This window comes from Mercenaria mercenaria, chromosome 16 (assembly GCF_021730395.1).
Source record: "Mercenaria mercenaria strain notata chromosome 16, MADL_Memer_1, whole genome shotgun sequence".
Classification (NCBI taxonomy): domain Eukaryota; kingdom Metazoa; phylum Mollusca; class Bivalvia; order Venerida; family Veneridae; genus Mercenaria; species Mercenaria mercenaria.
In genome coordinates this window covers 2,003,288-2,022,906 of record NC_069376.1, presented here as the reverse complement: position 1 = coordinate 2,022,906, position 19,619 = coordinate 2,003,288, and the positions used below count along the sequence as shown (strand labels likewise).

The 19,619-nt window shown below is 35.5% G+C and overlaps 2 long non-coding RNA genes across 2 annotated transcripts; one reads left to right on the top strand and one right to left on the bottom strand.

Annotated features, from left to right (window-relative positions):
• Positions 1 to 423: 423 nt before the first annotated feature.
• LOC128549410 (uncharacterized) lies at positions 424 to 19,188 on the bottom strand. Its single transcript, XR_008367571.1, has 5 exons — positions 18,637 to 19,188; positions 6,298 to 6,420; positions 5,711 to 5,878; positions 2,795 to 2,935; positions 424 to 585 (listed from the first exon to the last, which is right to left on the bottom strand). It is a non-coding gene; the product is annotated as an uncharacterized LOC128549410 (long non-coding RNA).
• Positions 7,840 to 12,373, top strand: LOC128549411 (uncharacterized). The gene is made up of 3 exons (XR_008367572.1): positions 7,840 to 8,435; positions 9,043 to 9,152; positions 11,332 to 12,373. It is a non-coding gene; the product is annotated as an uncharacterized LOC128549411 (long non-coding RNA).
• Positions 19,189 to 19,619: the final 431 nt, after the last annotated feature.

Here is a 19,619-nt window from a genome sequence, read left to right as displayed (position 1 = left end):
AAGTTGAATCAAAATAAATAGTTAAAACTGGGGGGGAATAGAGTGAAAGTGAAAAAAAAATTTAATGAAATTTAAGTAAAAGGGGATAATTAAGGAAATATTGGTACCCGGTTATGAACCTTGACTGTCATATGTTATGGTTGATTAGGTTAGAATAATATTTTAAAATTTGAACAAATCTATATGTAATTCTTTAGAGAGTGAAACGATCAAAACGTTTAATAAAAGGGGGATTATTCTGAAATATTGGTGTGAGGTTAGAGTTAGGCCTTGGATTTAGTGGTGATGAGCAATAACCATTTAAAAATTGAAATAAATCCATCAAGTAATTACAGTGATAAAGAGAAAGTGCATCAAAACTTTAAAAAAGTGCATACACAGGACACCGATGCCGGGTCGAGCAGGACAGCTCTCTACACTTTGTATAGTCGACTAAAACTTACCAAAAATCTTTTGCAATCTGTCTTAGTAACTGTGAAAACTCTGCCAAATTATTTGAGAATCTACGCATCTATTGCGAATTTGTCGACTGGACAGACAGGTAAAAGTCTGACAGACTGGTACACACATCACTTTCCTACAGACCTGTAGAAACAAGCAAATTCGATGAATTGGTATCCCCCGCCGAAAGGGTTTGTGGTGAGGAATGGCAAAAAGATATATCCGGCAAAAAGTTAAGGATGTTAATAAGAAGCAAATAATTTCATTAGTCAAAATCAATTTAACAGAAAACAAATGTTTAATTAAAGAGTACACAATAAATGTATGATACTTTGATCCGGACTAAAGAATTTATTTTGAATGGGATATGCTTACTGTAATAAGCTTAGCTTTTAAAATTAAATGCAGTTAATTGAAATGTGAGCTTGAAGTTAAACTGGAATGAAATATTGTCTTTGAGTGGTTTGGCACCAGGTGTTGCTGTTTTACAAGTTCAACTTAAAAGATCAGAATGATGTCCTTAAGAGAACACAGATAAGATATCTTGAACATGGCTGAGGGCAAGGTTTGTGCAGTCACAACTTAACATGTCGAAGGTTTGAACATTTAAAAAAAAAAAAAAGAAAGGATGGAAATATATATATCTATATATAGATATATGTATATATTTATTTATTCAGGGGGTGGGGGTGCAGGGGAACAGGAGAGGGCACAAAATTTCACATGCTGATTATAAATATTGATAAAAAAATTAAAAATAAAAAAAAAAAGGTAAAGGGGGGGGGGGGGGGGGGGGGGGGCAGAGGATGCATGATTAGTGGTGGGCATGACTGGGTGGAGAAGTGAGGTGGGGGAATAGTACAACTTGGAAGGTTTGAAAAAAATCTAAAATAAATGAAAAAAAACAAACAAAAAAATTGGGAGGGTGGGGGGGGGGGGGGGGGGAGTGGGGTTGGGAGGGGGAGGGGGTGTGACCAAGGCAAGTGGGTGACCAGGTGTGGGTGCGCAACTTCACATGTTTATAATAAATGTTCACAGAAAAGAATGAAAGAAATTTAATGAAATTCTGCCAAATGGTAAGTCTGTTATGTACAAATATGTGGATTTTTAGACAATTAAAGGGCAATAACTCTGAAGTTACAAAAAGAAATCCATACAAAATTGTCTGTGCACAACCACATTATAGTGCTCTAAATTCTGTTAAAGTTTCATAGTTCTAGGTCAAATATATCAAAAGTTATGATGCAGAAATTGGCATATCTACAGATCTATAGTACCCTATATAGTTAACTCTAGAAACTTCTAAGGGCCATAACCCTGGTGTTACTTGGGCAATCTGTCTGAAACTTGATGGGCCCCATAACCTCATAGTGGTGAACATGTATATGAAGTTTGTTTGAAAAAAATCTAAAATAAGGAATGAATTTTTTTTTTTTTTGTGGGGGGGGGGGGGGGGGGGGGGGGGGTCGGCGGATAGGTGGGGAGGTGTGTGATCAAGGTAAGGGGGCGACCAGGTGTGGGTTCACAACTCACATGTTTACAATAAATGTTCATGGAAAAGAATGAAAGAAATTTAATGAAATTCTACAAAATGGTAAGTTTGTTATGTACAAATATGTGGATTTTTCTACAATTAAAGGGCAATAACTCTTATTTTACAAATAAATCCAAATGAAATTGTGTGTACACAACCACATTATGGTGATCTAAATTCTGTTTAAGTTTCATAGTTCTAGGTCAAATATATCAAAAGTTATGATGCAGAAATTGCCATATTTATAGTACCCTATATAGTTAACACTAGAAACTTCTAAGGGCCATAACTCTGGTGTTACTTGGGCAATCTGACTGAAACTTGACGGGCCACAAGAACTCATTGTGGTGAACATGTATATGAAGTTTTAAATAAATATTCCCAACCATTTCCTAGATATGGCTCCGGATGGACGGACGGAAAGACGGACGGACAACGCCAAAACTATATCCCTCCGACTTTCGTCGGGGGATAATAATATTATACGGTATGGTAGTGGTTAACTGGTATGAAAATATAATGCTGCATTTACTGTAATTATGGAAGCATCCATCAATTCTTAAAATACCAGTGTAGTCATACTCAATCCAAAACTAGAAACCTGATAAGATTCTGTAAGAGAAAATTTCTATGAAAGCAAGGGCATTTCAGTATGTATTTTTTTAATTAAGTTAGCTCCCTTCAATTGTAAAATCTGTTTTATACAAGATTGGACATTTGTTGCTGCTTTTTAAAGTATTGGTATCTGTTCAGCTCTTATGTAACTCTGAATGCAGTTTTTAAGTGGTAAATTATTCTTAACAAAAATTATCTGGTTACTTATTAGATATTTCTATGACTGCCATGAAATCCAAATTTCCACCATGGTTCCCTCATACACCAGATAGAACAAAGACCTGCATCTCTTCTTCAATTCTGAACTAATTGTCTGTAGCCATTCTGCTTTACTGTTACTTCACACTACAAAACAAGAGACATTTTCAGAGTGTTTAGAAAGAAATATATTATGAGAAGCAATTTTACAATTTAATGATAATCATCTAAAACTCCTAACTTGTAACTTGAAACTATAACAAGGGTGCAGAATGTCACAATATACGCCCGTCACAGCAAATTTGTTTACACTAGCACCTGTATTTGCAAATGGAATTTTAATTTTCTAGTTGTTTACAATGTTGTTTTTTTTTTAGAAATTATTGTAATTCTTTTATTTTTCTAAGTCCACAAAAAAAATCCTTACCAGGTAGAGATACCTTAAAATACACCCAAAATTTGAAAGTAACATCAATGTTGTACCACAGAAAAGTGGTCTTGGTTTTTTCCTACGGTCAATTATAAAAAGTTACAATGTAAGTTATTTATAGTAACAAACTAAGGGAAGTTAATCTTTAAAGAGAGAACAAAAAAAAAAAAAAAAAAAAAAAATCGAAAAAAAAAAAAAATTACAAGTCCACACAAAAATCCTTACCAGGTAGAGGACAGCTCAAAATACACCTCAGAATTGGATGTAACATGCATGTTGTACTATAGAAAAGTGGTCTCGATTTTTCCCCACGACTTGTAATGAAAAAGTTACAATATAAGCTATTTATAGTAACAGCAAAGGGAAGTAATTCAAAAGAAGGGACCAGTGCATGACACTCCGTCTCATGATGGTGTACAATTGTGCCAAGTTACATCAAAATCCCTCCATGCATGAAGAAGAAATGCTCCGGACAAAGTCATTCTTGTATCTGACCTTTGACCTTTAAGTGTGACCTTGACCTTAGACGAGGGACCTGGTTCTTGCGCATGACACTCCCTCTCATGCTTGTGAACATTTGTGCCAATTGTATCAAAATCCCTCAATGCATGAAGAAGAAATGCTCGGACAAAGTTTTCATTCTTGTATCCTTTGACCTCTAAGTGTGACCTTGACCTTACCCTAGGGACCTGGTTCTTGTGCATGACACTCCGTCTCATGATGGTGAACAATTTTGCCATGCTACATCAAAGTCCTTTCATGCATGAAGAAGATATGCTCCGGACAAAGTTTTCATTCTTGTATCCTTTGACCTCTAAGTGTGACCTTGACCTTAGACCTAGGAACCTGGTTCTTGCGCATGACACTCCCTCTCATTATGGTGAACAACTGTGCCAAGCTACATCAAAATCATTCCATGCATGAAGAAGATATGCTCCGGACAAAGTCATTCTTGAATTTTTCATTCTTGTATCCTTTGACCTCTAAGTGTGACCTTGACCTTAGACCTAGGGGACCTGGTTTTTGCGCATGACACTCCGTCTCATGATGATGAACAATTGTGCCAACTTTCATCAAAATCCCTCCATACATGAAGAAGATATGCTCCGGACAAAGTCATTCTTGAATTTGACCTTTGACCTCTAAGTGTGACCTTGACCTTAGACCTAGGGACCTGGTTCTTGCGCATGACACTCCGTCTCATGATGGTGAACAACTGTGCCAAGTTTCATCAAAATCCCTCCATGCATGTAGAAGATATGCTCCGGACAAGGTCTCTGGACGCCGCCCGCCCGCCCGCCCGCCCATCCGCCCGCCAGGGGCGTTCCCATAATACGTCCCGTTTTTCAAACGGGCGTATAAAAAGTTTCCTTTTATGAAATTTCATGCAATGATATTCGTAAGTGAATCTATGTCAAGGGGCCTCCGTGGCTGAGTGGTTAAGGTTGCTGACTTTAAATCACTTGCCCCTCATCGATGTGGGTTCGAGCCTCACTCGGGGCATTGAATTCTTCATGACAGGAAGCCATCCAGCTGGCTTATGGAAGGTCGGTGGTTCTACCCAGGTGCCTGCTCGTGATGAAATAATGCATGAAGGGGCACTTGGGATCTTCCTCCACCATCAAAGCTAGAAAATCTCCATATGACCTAAACTTGTGTCGGTGCGACGTTAAACCCAACCAAAAAAAACAAAAAAAACAAACAAATAAAAAGAATTTATGTCAGTAAGTAAAAGGTTTAGACTAAACAAGAAAAAAATACCTAAAATAACTGACGTTCAAAATTTATGTCACTTTGATTTTCCTTGAAATTAATTTCCCCTGTTATTTTGCGTATCTGAATAATTACAAAATCAATGCATGTAATGTAAATTTGTTGAACAGAAGGAAAAAGGAATATGTTTACTGATACTCTTAAATTATTTTTACCCTGCTAAATTTTTATCATGCACTTGTCTATCTTTCAATTAGGACAGTACCATTAACTGTTAATAGGGATGTTTACCAAAAAGATACTGACTGAATGGCGAACAGAGCAGATCTTGATCAAACTGCAAGGACGGCTTATGCTGATCATGATTTACAATGGTCACAAAGGAAGAATCAACTGTGTCCATTATTGTAAGGGTTAAGGGACCAATGATAGAAAGAGGAAGAATAGAACAGAAAATATCTGGTATGAATCAAATCTCGGCCATCAAATATTTTTACCAGGCTGCTGGTGTAGTATATCATTATACCTGAACAGAAACCTAAAACCTTGATTTGTTTCTTAACTGTTTTAGTAAAAATTTCTGTGAAAACAAACCCTGTAATTTACCAAAATAGAATTAACTTTTTATTAAGCAAGGGCATTTGTGTGTATGAGTCTTTTTTTTCAAATTTGAGTTACCTCCCTTCAACTGTAAAGTTAAAAAAAAATCTGGCTTAAGAAGTGCAGTTGGATTTACAGGAAAAAAGTTCTAAATACAAATTTATGGTGTGTTTACTTACCAAATCATTTCATGTCTGTGACCCACAATGTTTCCCATATACACCACGCTAACAGAGGTCTGTGACCCCCAATGTTTCCCATATACACCATGCTGAACAGAGACATGCATCTCTTCATTTTCTAAATTTCATGGTCTGTAGCTATTCTGCTTTTATGTAACTTCACACCTACAAAAAAGTAGAATTTTTTGAAAACGTTTTGTAAATCCATCAAAGTTCTAAAGATGCACATTCAAACAGCACAAATTAAATGAAAATCATCTACTGCAGTTGGACAGACTGACAGACATTCCATCAGCAAACACATGTAAAAGATAATAAGCACTATACCTAACATTATATACTTGAATTTCAAAGTTACCTTCAATAAATGTAAAGTTGTTTGATAATGGTAAAATCATACAAGTAGATTTAAAACAGTCTTCATGCATCAGAGAACACGAAGGTTTGTAGTATGTGGAAAGGAGTCTGAAAACAAACTATGTGTAATATCAAGAGGTTAGCTCCCTTGGTCCGAAGCTTTTTTCACATAGGCTGCTTGCCAGTAACCTCTAATGGTTACATGGAAACATGTATCAATGATCTACCTTATAAATTCAATACTGCACCGTAGTTCCACCAATCACCATATAGAACAAAGACCTGCATCTCTTCAGTTTTAAAGTTAATGGTCTCCAGCCATTCTGTGTTACTGTTACTGTTACTTCCAACTACAAAAAAAAATATAAAGTTCAAAGACATATTAGATGCACATATACCACAATAAAATCAAGCACGGACATTTTGGTTAAATAGCTGTAATTTGGTTGAAAAAAGTTCCTCAATGATATTTACTGTTTATTTTTCATAAAATAAGACACTTTTCATGTTTCTTTTTGCATTTTTTCAGGTTATTTAATTTAAAACGAAAGAAGGGTGTTAATTCTGCAGTCTGAAAATACTGCTATATGAGGGTACCTGACCAGATGACTTGCATTTCACTGCATACCCAGCTGTACATTTTCCAGGTTCACCCTGGAAATAATGCTGGAAATACCTGGTATTACATGGTAATCCATGGAAATCCCTGGTAAATGATGACTTTTCCATATTCTGTTACATGAAATGTGGTATAATTTCCATGTAATGCGGAATTTTATTTCCAGCCTTTTCCAGCATAGGCTGGACTATGATGGAAAGAGGCTGGACAAAGAGGTAAAAGGCTGGAAACCTCTGGAAATGATTCCATGGCAACATGGAAAGTGGAACTTAGTAATTTTTAAGGCTGGAAAAATATGGAAAAAACTTTGAAATTTTACAGACCACCATGGAAAGAACTTAGTTATTTTTTAATCAAAATAACTGAGGAATAAATTTAAAATGCTTCTTTTTCAGTCCAGGGTGGTAAAGGCTGATCATGACTATTGCAAGCTTGCAGAAAGCTTATGCAAGCTTGCGTGTATTAACATACAGAATTCTGCAAACTTGCGATAGCTTTGCAAGCTTGTGCAAGCTTTTTTAGTTGCAAGCTTGCGCAAGCTTTTTCTGTTAAAGCTGGACTTAGAAAATTTCATGCCAGTTGTAAGGTGGGAAGCAGTAAAAAATTCTGAGTTGAGAAACATGGAAAAAATTTATAAAAATCATTATTTGATGAAGATTTATTTTTATTTTAACATATTGGTATTCAAATTAAATGACATCAACCAAAGAATCTAAATATCAGGTAAACATTTATATTTTCTACATATGTCTATATAAGGGCATGTCACACTAAATACCAAAACTATCAATTTGTCTGTAGCATGCACAATATAAATAAGACAATAAAATATGACAAAAAAAATATCTTTAACACTTTTTTATACATTTTATGTTGAGAATGTCTGAATTGATCATACAGAGAAAACTGTACAAGTGTACATGTAAGTATATAAGTCATATGGAATAATATATGATATACAGGTGATATTCTCTTAACTTTTACTCAGTAGCAAAGCTGCCATTTTTAGAGGATGGGGTTAGTTTTATATAATCTGACAATTTTTTTTTCAAATTTTTCTGTCCAGAAAGAGGAAATCAGCTGAAAAAGGAAAAATCACATCCTTGAAATTTTAAACTAATATTAAAATTTATTGAAATATCATGCTTTTTTTTCTCCTAGAAAACAACAGCTGCAGCAGTAATTGCATGAAATAGTACAATTCTTTTCACCAATTCATTAAAAGTTACCTGGCAAAGGGATTCCTAGATAAGTGATAAATCATTTGGGTCTATTAATCTACTACAGTGTATGTATATTGCTTGTCTCACTACAGGAGATTATCTCATGCAGACTGATAAGATCTGGCACATGCTTTATATTTAGAAACTCATAACAAGAGATCAACCAATGAAAATAAAGTCAGGGAACTACTTCTGGGGGCTGTACATGTACCACAAAAAGTAATCCATAGTTTTTTCTGTTTTATATCAGAGTAATCTTCAAAATTTATGAGTATGTGATTGAATGGAATAAAATCTTCCTCTAGTGCAAAAATATTTTAACATCATAGATGTATCATTACCTTCATTAGCTCACTGTAAATGGCACATTTGCCCAAGAATATCAAAATTTCAAATCTACACAGGAAGTTCTTTGACAGAGAGCAGAATAGAGTAAATATTTGGGAGAGTGTTTCCCTAAATATTTTACTATGTGCATCTTATTTCATCTTGGAAGTTAACAGTAATTAACAGAATGCACCAGGTGAGTTCATAAAATTTATTTATTTTCAAACAGTAATCTAGATTACCTTTAACAATGTCAAAACTAGAACAATGGATTCTAACAGGAAGCAGGTGGTTTAGTTTTCACTGTGTAATGCAACAAATGATCTTTACTTCATGTCATTTTGTTCCACTGCAACTATTATGCAGCTGCAATTTCTATTTATCATGCTTTTAATTTATAAGAAGGAAAATTGGATATTCTTTTTAAATGAAAATATCAAATGGAGCAAAAAAAAAAAATAAGGCCAGTAGAGTTATCTCCACAGGTGGCACTACTGAGTAAACAATGCTACCAGTCTGCTGACTACAATATTACACAGTATATTCAGGGAATATTTGGTTTAAATCAATGTTTTTAACCTGTTATTATATGAAAATTATTTTTTAACAGGAAGGAATGTTTATGGATAATTTAGTTATTATTATAGATCATTATACCCTTTATTGAAACAGCAGAACATTATATCGAAAATTTAGCAAAAATACACATATTAAGCAGCTTTTTGTTATTTATAGGTACTTTTATTGTAACTTCTTCTTTTGTTAATTCTGATATCTTTAACTAAATTAAATCTATTTTTCAGGTATAGCATCATATGTGTATATAAAGTATCAGCACACATGAATGAACTGAGACATGTTTAGTGACCCAATGTATTGTGTTCAAAGGCTCCATCCAACAGTTCAAAGACATGTAAGTATACTGGCATTATATATTACTATAGTAATATACCAGTACACACACTACCATAGTTCTAGGTCAACTGACAATTTTCCCCAAACATGACTGAATGTATCAACCGATTTCCAGCAGGACCCATAGCAGGTTTTATAATTACCCCCCTTGTATCAAGTCCAGATCAATATTATTATATATAATGGTTAAAAAGTACCAAATTAAGTAATCAATTGGCAGTCAACACAACTTGGGATGTCAGTGCAGGTAACTGGTAGAAATAAAACTTGTTACTATTTATACAGTAAGAGCAATGCATAAGTCCAACCTATTAATCACTAACCCAAATCAAAGCGCTCAAAGCGCTGATGGTGGCTGCTAATCAATGTTTAAAATATTACAAAGATAGCGACATCTGAGGAATTGTTAATATAAACCATAAGAACCTTTTTTTGCAAAATATTCGGCTTTGGTTTCAAAATTAATCCTTTTTCACTGCATGTCATTGTTTACCTACACACTAATTCAGTCTTTAACGAATAGTTTTGACCCTTTTTGATTATTTGTGACGAAAAATACAACATAAATTACATCGAAGATGTTTTACTATAAATAAATAATATAAGCTTTTTCTCCAAATCATTCAGCTTTTAAGATTTCTTTCTAAAGCTTTTGGACAGTGTCTGTCATGAATTATTATATACACACTGATTTAGTCCGTATCAGATAGCTGTGGTTTTCATGAGACTTTTGTGAAATAAAACAACACAAACATGCACCACAAAGGCATCTCAGAATGTCAGTTCTGCAGCCAGTGTATTTTAGAGGTGCATTAATTATCACTCCATCTGTTATACTCAAAAGTCCGCTAGACATAACAGCAGGCTTCGCAAAAATGCTGGACATTTAGTCAGACAGACTTATTATTGAATGAATTTTAACTGAATGTTCTTTTATTTTTGTTCACTCTTGTATTGCTAAGCATGTTTTAGTATATTTTGTTCTTAATATAACCATGAACTGTACATGTTCAAGTTATATCAATAAATTACTGTCCTGGTTCGTTCTGTTCATAAATCATCTCACTAAATTTGCGCTAATTAGTGTTAATTGGCAGTATCAACGCCTGAGAAAATCCATATCACTGCTGATTATCGATTTTCTATAAATAGCCTAATTAACATGCGTTCATATTTTTGCATGTTTGAAACGAAAGCGAGACAAGGCTGTCGAAAACTCAGTAACATTCTTAGACCACTAGGGTTGCATTAATATCATATCTTACAATTTAATAGCTATGACGAACATGTTAGTTTATTCTGACATATTTGAAAAGTGTTACAACTTGCTGGAAAAGCTATCAGAGGTACAAATTGGTATTGTCTATGGACCCGAAATGTTTGGAAACTTTTACGTTGAAGTTCCGTTTCTATTTTTAGCCACTGATTATTGCTAGCAGAAGTCATTGTTCTTTATCAAATACAGCCTTAAATTTCGGGAATTATACATGTGATACTGCGGTTAGGAAACATATTGGAGTTGTCAATCTGGATTCCCAGGCTACGTTTCTACCTTTTCTGCGTTATAAGCTACGTGACCTCTAGGGCAATAGCTAATCAATATCATCGCTCCAGTTCAGGTGACATGAGGTCATTGTTTATTCACGTGACCATAAATTTGCATATTTGTATTCATACACGTGGTTGTTTTAATTAAAACGTCAACTTCAGTTTGTATTGATATTAGTCGCCGAATTTACATTTAAAAAGGTATTTAGGCATACATTGTAGCATTGCATATTCTACACGTTGCGTAGATAACTGTTTCCCTGGAAAGCCTGGAACTATTTTTGGTTGTGTTGTTAGGATGGTCTTAAGAACTGACAAGATTTCTCAAACTGAGTATTCTTTTTGACACTGGTGGCAGCAGCCACCAAACACTGAAAATATCTGTCTGCCTTCATTGGAACCTTATTCTACCAACATTTGAAATCAAATTGAAAAATAAAGCTTCATGAAAATGCAACAAGTAATGTTATTACTTGCTTAAATCTGCATTATTGCCTGTATCATAAAGATGCACTAACTTTGAATACCATGTAAGATATTAATTTTATTTTGAAACTATGAACTATGGACAATACTAATGAAGAAACTGCTTTAATGGTTTAATATCTAGTGATTCATTATTTCAACAGGTCATTGCAGTGGAGCAAATGATGGCTTTGTGGTGGTTAGTGAAAAACTGTGGCAATCTACATTGGTGGTGGCAAACACTGACAGAAAATTTCTGGACCAGCAGTGACATTAAGTTGAAAATAATGACATATTTTACGCTGTACTGAAGATGTAACTGCGAAAATTATTCAAGAAATAATATATCTCATTCAGTGATTTGTCGCTGAATAAATCATTGTTTGGAGTTCAGATGCGAAGGAATTATATCACAAGGGCGCAACATTACTGAAAGGATTTTCTTCAAACTTTCACAAGTGAACAATCTTGACGGGTAGATACAACTACAGTTACATTGCATCCAAAATCAGTGGCACAGAAACCGGTAGGGGACTATGTATTGCCTTGCAATACTTCAGCACCTTGTTTTATATGTGTAACCTGTAAATGATTATTGGTGTGTTTTATAAAGTTAAGAAGTCCTGGATGAAATTTTTAGTTTTTAATTTTAGCCTCACCTATGGACATGCACTGCTTAGGGGAGCTCATTTGTGATCATCCTTTGTCCAAGACCGTGAATCAAACCTACAACCTACTGTACACAGCATTTTCATTTAGGATATAATCATATGGGGTATAGCTTTTTGCTATTTCAGGGCCCTTAGAACTAGGCTGGAATATTTTCCAGGTTATACCAGGCTCATTTTCCAGCATTCCCTGGAAAATTTACCATGGTAAAACCTGGAACATTTTCCAGCCTAATCCAGGCTATGCTGGAAAATGTTCCAGGCTTTTCCAGACTTTGGTTAAAAAATGGTCCGAATACTCCAGGTTCATGGAAAAACAGGAATTTTATTCCTGGCAGCCTGGAAGATGTTCCAGATTTTACCATGGTATATTTTCCAGGGATGCTGGTATATCATGGTATATATTCCAGCCTTGGCTTTTTCAAATTTTCCGCATTGATAATTTGGTTAGGCTGGAAAAGGCTGGAAACTTAGTCCGAATACTCCAGGCTTTTCCTTTCCATGGAATTCCATGGTAAACCCTGGAACTATTTCACCCGGGTACTACTTAACATCATATTTTCCTTTCGTTTTCTTGATTACAACCACCACTTTTGGTTAGTTTTAATTACAGGAATGAAATTATGTTTTTGGACCCGAATATGTCATAGGCGTAGGGGGGGGGGGGGGGGGGGGGGGGGGGCCTGGCCCCACCAAAGCAAGGATAAGGGAGGGGGCAAACTATATTTTGGCTCCTCCAATATTTTGGAAAAGAGATGTAACTTACAGTCTAATAAAGTATCATATAATTGTTTTCAACATGATTTCTGATTTGCATTATGGCCTTTCCCTACATTTTGACTTGTCTCTTTCCAGAAGGTCAGTACTGAAACCTTGTATGCGCCGAGGATTGTTTGATTATATTTTATAAACAAGAGGGCCATGATGGCCCTATATCGTTCACAGGGCAGTACTATCTACTATGTTCAACAGGGCAGTACTATCTACTATGCTGAAAGACATTAACCTGTCCAGAAACTTTACTGGTAGTCTGGCATCAAAAACACTTCAGCTGAACAATTCATTGCAAGCTTCTGTGGAAAAAAAGTCAAAAGCATTACTGGATTGGCTCTTTCACCACGAGCAAAAAGGTATCTCAAAACATCTTGAAAGAGGTCACAGAGACATAAATATCATCAAACAACAGCCAAGCTCAAGACCCGCAGAAAAAATAATCAAGCAAAGCTGGAATATGCTTATCATCAAGCCCGCAGTTCAGGCCAGTATCCCGACGAGTATGTGAAAGGACAACTTGATGAGGCCCCGTCAGCAAACAGTGTTTCTAAAACTTAATGTCTTAGAAACGTAGCGGTTGTTCACCTACAAGAAAAAGAACAAGAGCTGTTACAGGAGACAGCGCGCTCGACTATTTCGATGCTGGATAGTGAAACTGGGCACATCTGAGGAAACTAGAGCTGTCGCTGGAGAGTTTAATTACTCCAATGATGGATGAAGATAATGCACAATAGCCTAAGTGTGTCAAAAATATCAAGTAACAAGATTTAGCTTACCAAAAGGTTCCTTCTAGCACATATTAAATATTCTTTTTAAGGGATCTTTAATAAAATAATCATGAACTATGTGTTTTGCTACTTTACATGCATTTTTATCTATTCATTATAAGAATACTTAAAGTTATTTCACACAAACATTTATTTAACTTAAAAAGAAACAAACACCTTTTGATGAGCGATCCTATCGGACAATAATAAATACCATATCTCTGTCAAAATTTCGGGAATCAATGTCGACAGCTGTGCTAGTGGCACAGATCAGAATTTAGTCATATGTTTCCCTGTTTTAATTAGCAATACAATGGAAGAAAAGATCTGCCATATGCCAGTAATTGCATTGCATGAATGGATACAGCTCCAGAACCACTAAACCAGCAGAAAAAGGGTTTTTATATAAGTCGGCACCAACAAACTGATGGATTTGAAAAAAGTGCGTACAAAAAGTTCACAACTTAAAAATTAGAAAACAATTAATCAAAAGGCATGAAATTACAAAGTTCGAAATATTTATAGCTCAGTAAAGTGAAGAAATGCATTATACAGTTCTAGATAAAAACAAGGGAAGTAACTGAAATGTTGTTATCCGGTGACGGTAGGTATCGTGCAATAGCATTCACAGACAAGTAAAAAATCTCGAATAACTTTATTAGTACAGTATTATTTGATGGTTATACTTAAAATGTCCAATTAATAAAGTTGGTATGAAATAAAATCGTGAAAAGAACCTCTGGAAGAAGCAAAGAATGCAACCGAGAAGAATAATAGTAGACGATATTTTTGGGCGGGAGTCTATTTTAAGATGATAAATATTCATTAAGTTAATCTCGATTCTACAATATGACATGTAAGATTTAGGAGTTAAATTATTGTTTTTTGTAGGTCTGTTTATTACGTGGTTGTATTTCACTAAAGATTGACTTAAAGATGCGTAAAACACATTGGCAAAGAGGCTATTTCTAATGAATATGCATAAGTACAAAATGGCGGCGCCTACTGGAATTCGGATGCCTTTGATGATACCCTTGTATTCATTACCTGCTCAGTCAAGTGTGTCATGTTCACCATAAGTGTTCCTTCTCATGTGAAGGAACAATAAGACAGGTAAATATAAAGTGTATCAAAACATTATATAACTATAATTCTAAACAAAAAAGGGGCATAATTCATAAAATATTGGTGCAGAAGTTATGCACCTTGTGTCATATGATGAGGATGATGATTTGAAACAAGTACTTCAAGTATGAATCAAATCCATTCAGTAATAACTGAGATATAGTGAAAATAAATTAAAATTAACTTTAAATTCTAAGTAAAAGGGGGAATAATTCATGAAACATTGGTGCTAGAGTTATGAACCTTGTGTCAATATGATGTGGGTGATGATGTTGAACAACTAATTCAAGTATGAATAAAATACATTCAGTAATAACAGAGATAGAGTGAAAGTGCATCAAAACTTTAACCTTAAATTCTAAGTAAAAAGGGAAATAATTCATTAAAAATTTGTGCCAGAATTATGCACCTTGTGTCATATAATGCGGGTGAGGATGTTGAACTATTATTTTAAGTTTGAATCAAATCCATTCAGTAATAACAGAGATAGGGTGAAAGTGCATCAAAACTTTAACCTGAAAATCTAAGTGAAAAGGGGGGATAAATCATAAAATATTTGTGCAAGAGTTATGATCCTTATGTCAGATGATGTGGGTGATGATGAGGAATACCTATTTTAAGTTTGAATCAAATCTGTCAAGTAATTACTGAGATATGATGAAACAAGAGCTGTCTCCATAGGATGACACATGCACTTTGAATGAATAGTTATGGCTGATGTTAGAGTTTAGGACCTTTGACCTACGGACCTGGGTCTTGCGCGCGACACGTCGTCTTACTGCGCCACACATTCATGCGTAGTTATTTTAAAATCCATGCATGAATGACAAAGATATGGACCAGACATGCCCATCATTGCACTATCATGAAAAATGACCTTTAACGTCTAAGTGTGACCTTGACCTTTGAGCTACGGACCTGGGTCTTGCGCGCGACACGTTGTCTTACTGTGGTACACATTCATGCCAAGTTATTTTAAAATCCATCCATGGATGACAAAGATATGGACCGTACACGAAAATTGCTCATGAAAAATTACCTTTAACGTCTAAGTGTGACCTTGACCTTTGAGCTACGGACCTGGGTCTTGCGCGCAACACGTCGTCTTACTGTGGTACACATTCATGCCAAGTTATTTGAAAATCCATCCATGGATGACAAAGATATGAACCGGACACGAAAATTGCTCATGAAAAATGACCTTTAACGTCTAAGTGTGACCTTGACCTTTGAGCTACGGACCTGGGTCTTGCGCGTGACATGTCGTCTTACTGTGGTACACATTCATGCCAAGTTATTTGAAAATCCATCCATGGATGACAAAGATATGGACCGGACACGAAAATTGCGGACAGACAGACAGACGGTTCAAAAACTATATGCCTCCGAAGTCCCTTCAGGGGCATAAAAAGAGAAAGTGTAAAAAAAACTTTAACCAAGGTGGGGACGCAGAAAGACGCCGACGCCGGGTCGAGTAGGATAGCTCTCCTTATACTTCGTATAGTCAAGCTAAAAAGAAACAAGAGGACCATGATGGTCCTGAATCGCTCACCTATCTCCACATGACCCAGTGTTCAACTGAGTATGACATCGTTATTTCTATTATTTGACATAGTGACCTAGTTTTTGAGCACATGTGACCTAGATATCATCAAGATAAAAAATTCTGACCAATTTTCATGAAGATCCATTGAAAAACATGGCCTCTAGAGAGGTCACAAGGTTTTTCTATTATTTGACCTAATGACCTAGTTTTTGAAGGCACGTGACCCACTTTTAAACTTGACCTAGATATCATCAAGGTGAACATTCTCACCAATTTTCATGAAGATCTCGTGAAAAATATGGCCTCTAGAGAGGTCACAAGGTTTTTCTATTTTTCGACCTACTGACCTAGTTTTTGACCGCACATGACCCAGTTACAAACCTGACCTAGATATCATTCAAGCTGAACATTCTCACCAATTTTCATGAAGATCCATTGAGAAATATGGCCTCTAGAGAGGTCACAAGTTTTTTTCTATTTTTAGACTACTGACCTAGTTTTTGACCCCACGTGACCCAGTTTTGAATCTGACTTAGATATCATCAAGATGAACATTCTGACAATATACATGAAGATCTCATGAAAAATATGGCTCTAGAGAGGTCACAAGGTTTTTCTATTTTTAGATCTACTGACCTAGTTTTTAACTCCACGTGACCCAGTTTCGAACTTGACCTAGATATCTTCAAGGTAAACATTCTGACCAATTTTCATGAAGAATCCATTGAAAAATATCGCCTCTAGAGAGGTCACAAGGTTTTCCTATTTTTAGACCTACTGACCTAGTTTTTGACCGCACATGACCCAGTTTCGAACTCGACCTAGATATCATCCAGGTGAACATTCTGACCAATTTTCATGAAGATCCATTGAGAAATATGGCCACTAGAGAGGTCACAAGGTTTTTCTATTTTTAGATCTACTGACCTAGTTTTTGACCCAACATGACCCAGTTTCGAACTTGACCTAGATATCATCAAGGTGAACATTCTGACCAATATCATGAAGATCTCATGAAAAATATGGCCTCTAGAGAGGTCACAAGGTTTTTCTATTTTTAGATCTACTGACCTAGTTTTTAACCCCACGTGACCAGTTTCGAACTTGACCTAGATATCATCAAGATGAACATTCTGACCATATTTCATGAAGATGCATTGAGAAATATGGCCTCTAGAGAGGTCACAAGGTTTTTTCTATTTTTAGACCTAATGACCTAGTTTTTGACCCTACGTGACCCAGTTTCGAACTTGACCTAGATATCATCAAGATAAACATTCTGACCAATATTCATGAAGATTCATGAAAAATATGGCCTCTAGAGAGGTCACACAGGTTTTTCTATTTTTAGGACCTACTGACCTAGTTTTTGACCCCTTGAGACCCAGTTTCGAACTTGACCTAGAAATCATCAAGGTGAACATTCTGACCAATTTTCATGAAGATCTTGTGAAATATATGGCCTCTAGAGAGGTCACAAGGTTTTTCTATTTTTAGACCTACTGACCTAGTTTTTGATGGCACGTGACCCAGTTTCGAACTTGACCTAGATATCATCATGATGAACATTCTGACCAACTTTCATAAAGATCCCATGAAAAATGTGACCTCTAGAGTGGTCACAAGCAAAAGTTTACGGACGCACGGACGGACGACGGACACCGCGCGATCACAAAAGCTCACCTTGTCACTTTGTGACAGGTGAGCTAAAAACAGAAAGAGCACCGTCACATTCATGGCAGAATGTCTGATGATGGCCTGATGCCGGCCCAACGGAAAGAGCTCTTGAACATATACTGAAACTAAAATAATACATAAACAACAACAACCAAAACAATAGGCATAACTTATATCCATCTTAAATTCATTGTTATACAGACATTTCCCTGTAAATTTAAGAAAAAATAACAGAAAAATAAAACTATGGTAAATGCGTTGATAAATGCACTAGACAGTCTGCTAAGCGGTGCCCTGCCACATCAAAATGCCCATAACACCTAGAATGAGAAAAACAATTTTTCCTTAAATTATTTGTACTGTTTCCCTCAAAAACAAGGTGTTCAACATTTATGCACAGTTTATTATTGCAAAAATGTGATGCCTGTTGACTGGCTGAAATATCAAAATCTCTATAAATTATATGAACCATTAATGCAACACAGTGACTGGTTCGTGTTCTATAACCGGCAGACAGTGGGTCTCTTGGATCTCTGTAACGAAACTGGCCGTAGCCAAATTTGTTAATACAACCGGTCCAAAATATACATTCTCCATTTTCATGCAAGACACTGTTGATCTGCAGTTTGTTGCGGCAATGTTCCAGAACATCATCCATCCTAAAAAAACTGTTCGAAAAAGCAATACACAAAAATAGTGTTTTTTTTAAATAAACAATTTTTTTTTTTTTAATTTATTAAAAATCTGTATGATTTTCTCTTATATAGCCCAGTTAATAGTCTTTTTCTTTTTCAGAGTCTTTGCGCTATTGCAGACGACTGAATAATCAAGGGGAGATGACTGTTACTTAATTTAAATGAAAAATTAACTATTCAATTTTTAAAAATTCAATAAAATTAAAATTTCATAAACCTTGATAAAATCCTTTTAGCCACTGGTTTCTATTGTTATCAGCTAGTAGTGTGTGAAGTTCCATTGCTGTAAACCCTTTGGTTGCTGAGATATTCAAAATTAACTATTTCCATATAGGTGTCGGCCCAGTACAATTTCTTCGTCTTTGCTGTATAGTAAAACAAGCACCTTCTGACATGGATTGTGACTTTCACAACAAAACTGCAGCACTGACAGCTCTGTATTTGTAACGAACAACCCTGTTCCAGTCAATATAGCTTAAACAAGAGGGCCAAGATGGCCCTAGGTCGCTCACCTAAGAAACACACCATAACAGTGTAAAACATGTTTGACCTTGTGATTTCATGGAAATAAATATTCTGACCAATTTTCATTAAGATTGAACCAAAAAATTGGTCTCTTGCAATAAAACAAGCATTTTCTTAGATATGACCTAGTTTTTGACCCTAGATAACCCATGTTCAAACTCGACCTAGATTTTATCAAGGCAATCATTCTGACCAAAATTCATGAAGATCAATTGAAAAATACAGCCTCTATCACATACACAGTTTTTTCTTTGATTTGACCAAGTGACCTGTTTTGACCTCAGATGACCATATTCAAATTCGCCCTAGATTCATTAAGGCAAACATCCTGACCAAATTTCATAAAAATCAATTGAAAAAAAAAACAGTCTCTATCGCATACACAAAATTTTTCTTTAAATTTTACCTAGTGACCTAGTTTTTGACCTCAGATAACCCATATTCAAACTCGACCTAGATTTCATAAGGCAATCACTCTGACCAAATTTCATGAAGATCAATTGAAAATACATCCTCTATTGCATACACAATGTTTTTCTTCGATTTGACCTAGTGACCTAGTTTTTGACCCCAGATGACCCATTTTCGAACTCGGCCTAGATTTTATCAAGGTAATCATTCTGGCTAAATTTCATGAAGATCAGTTGAAAATACAGCCTTATTGCATACACAAGG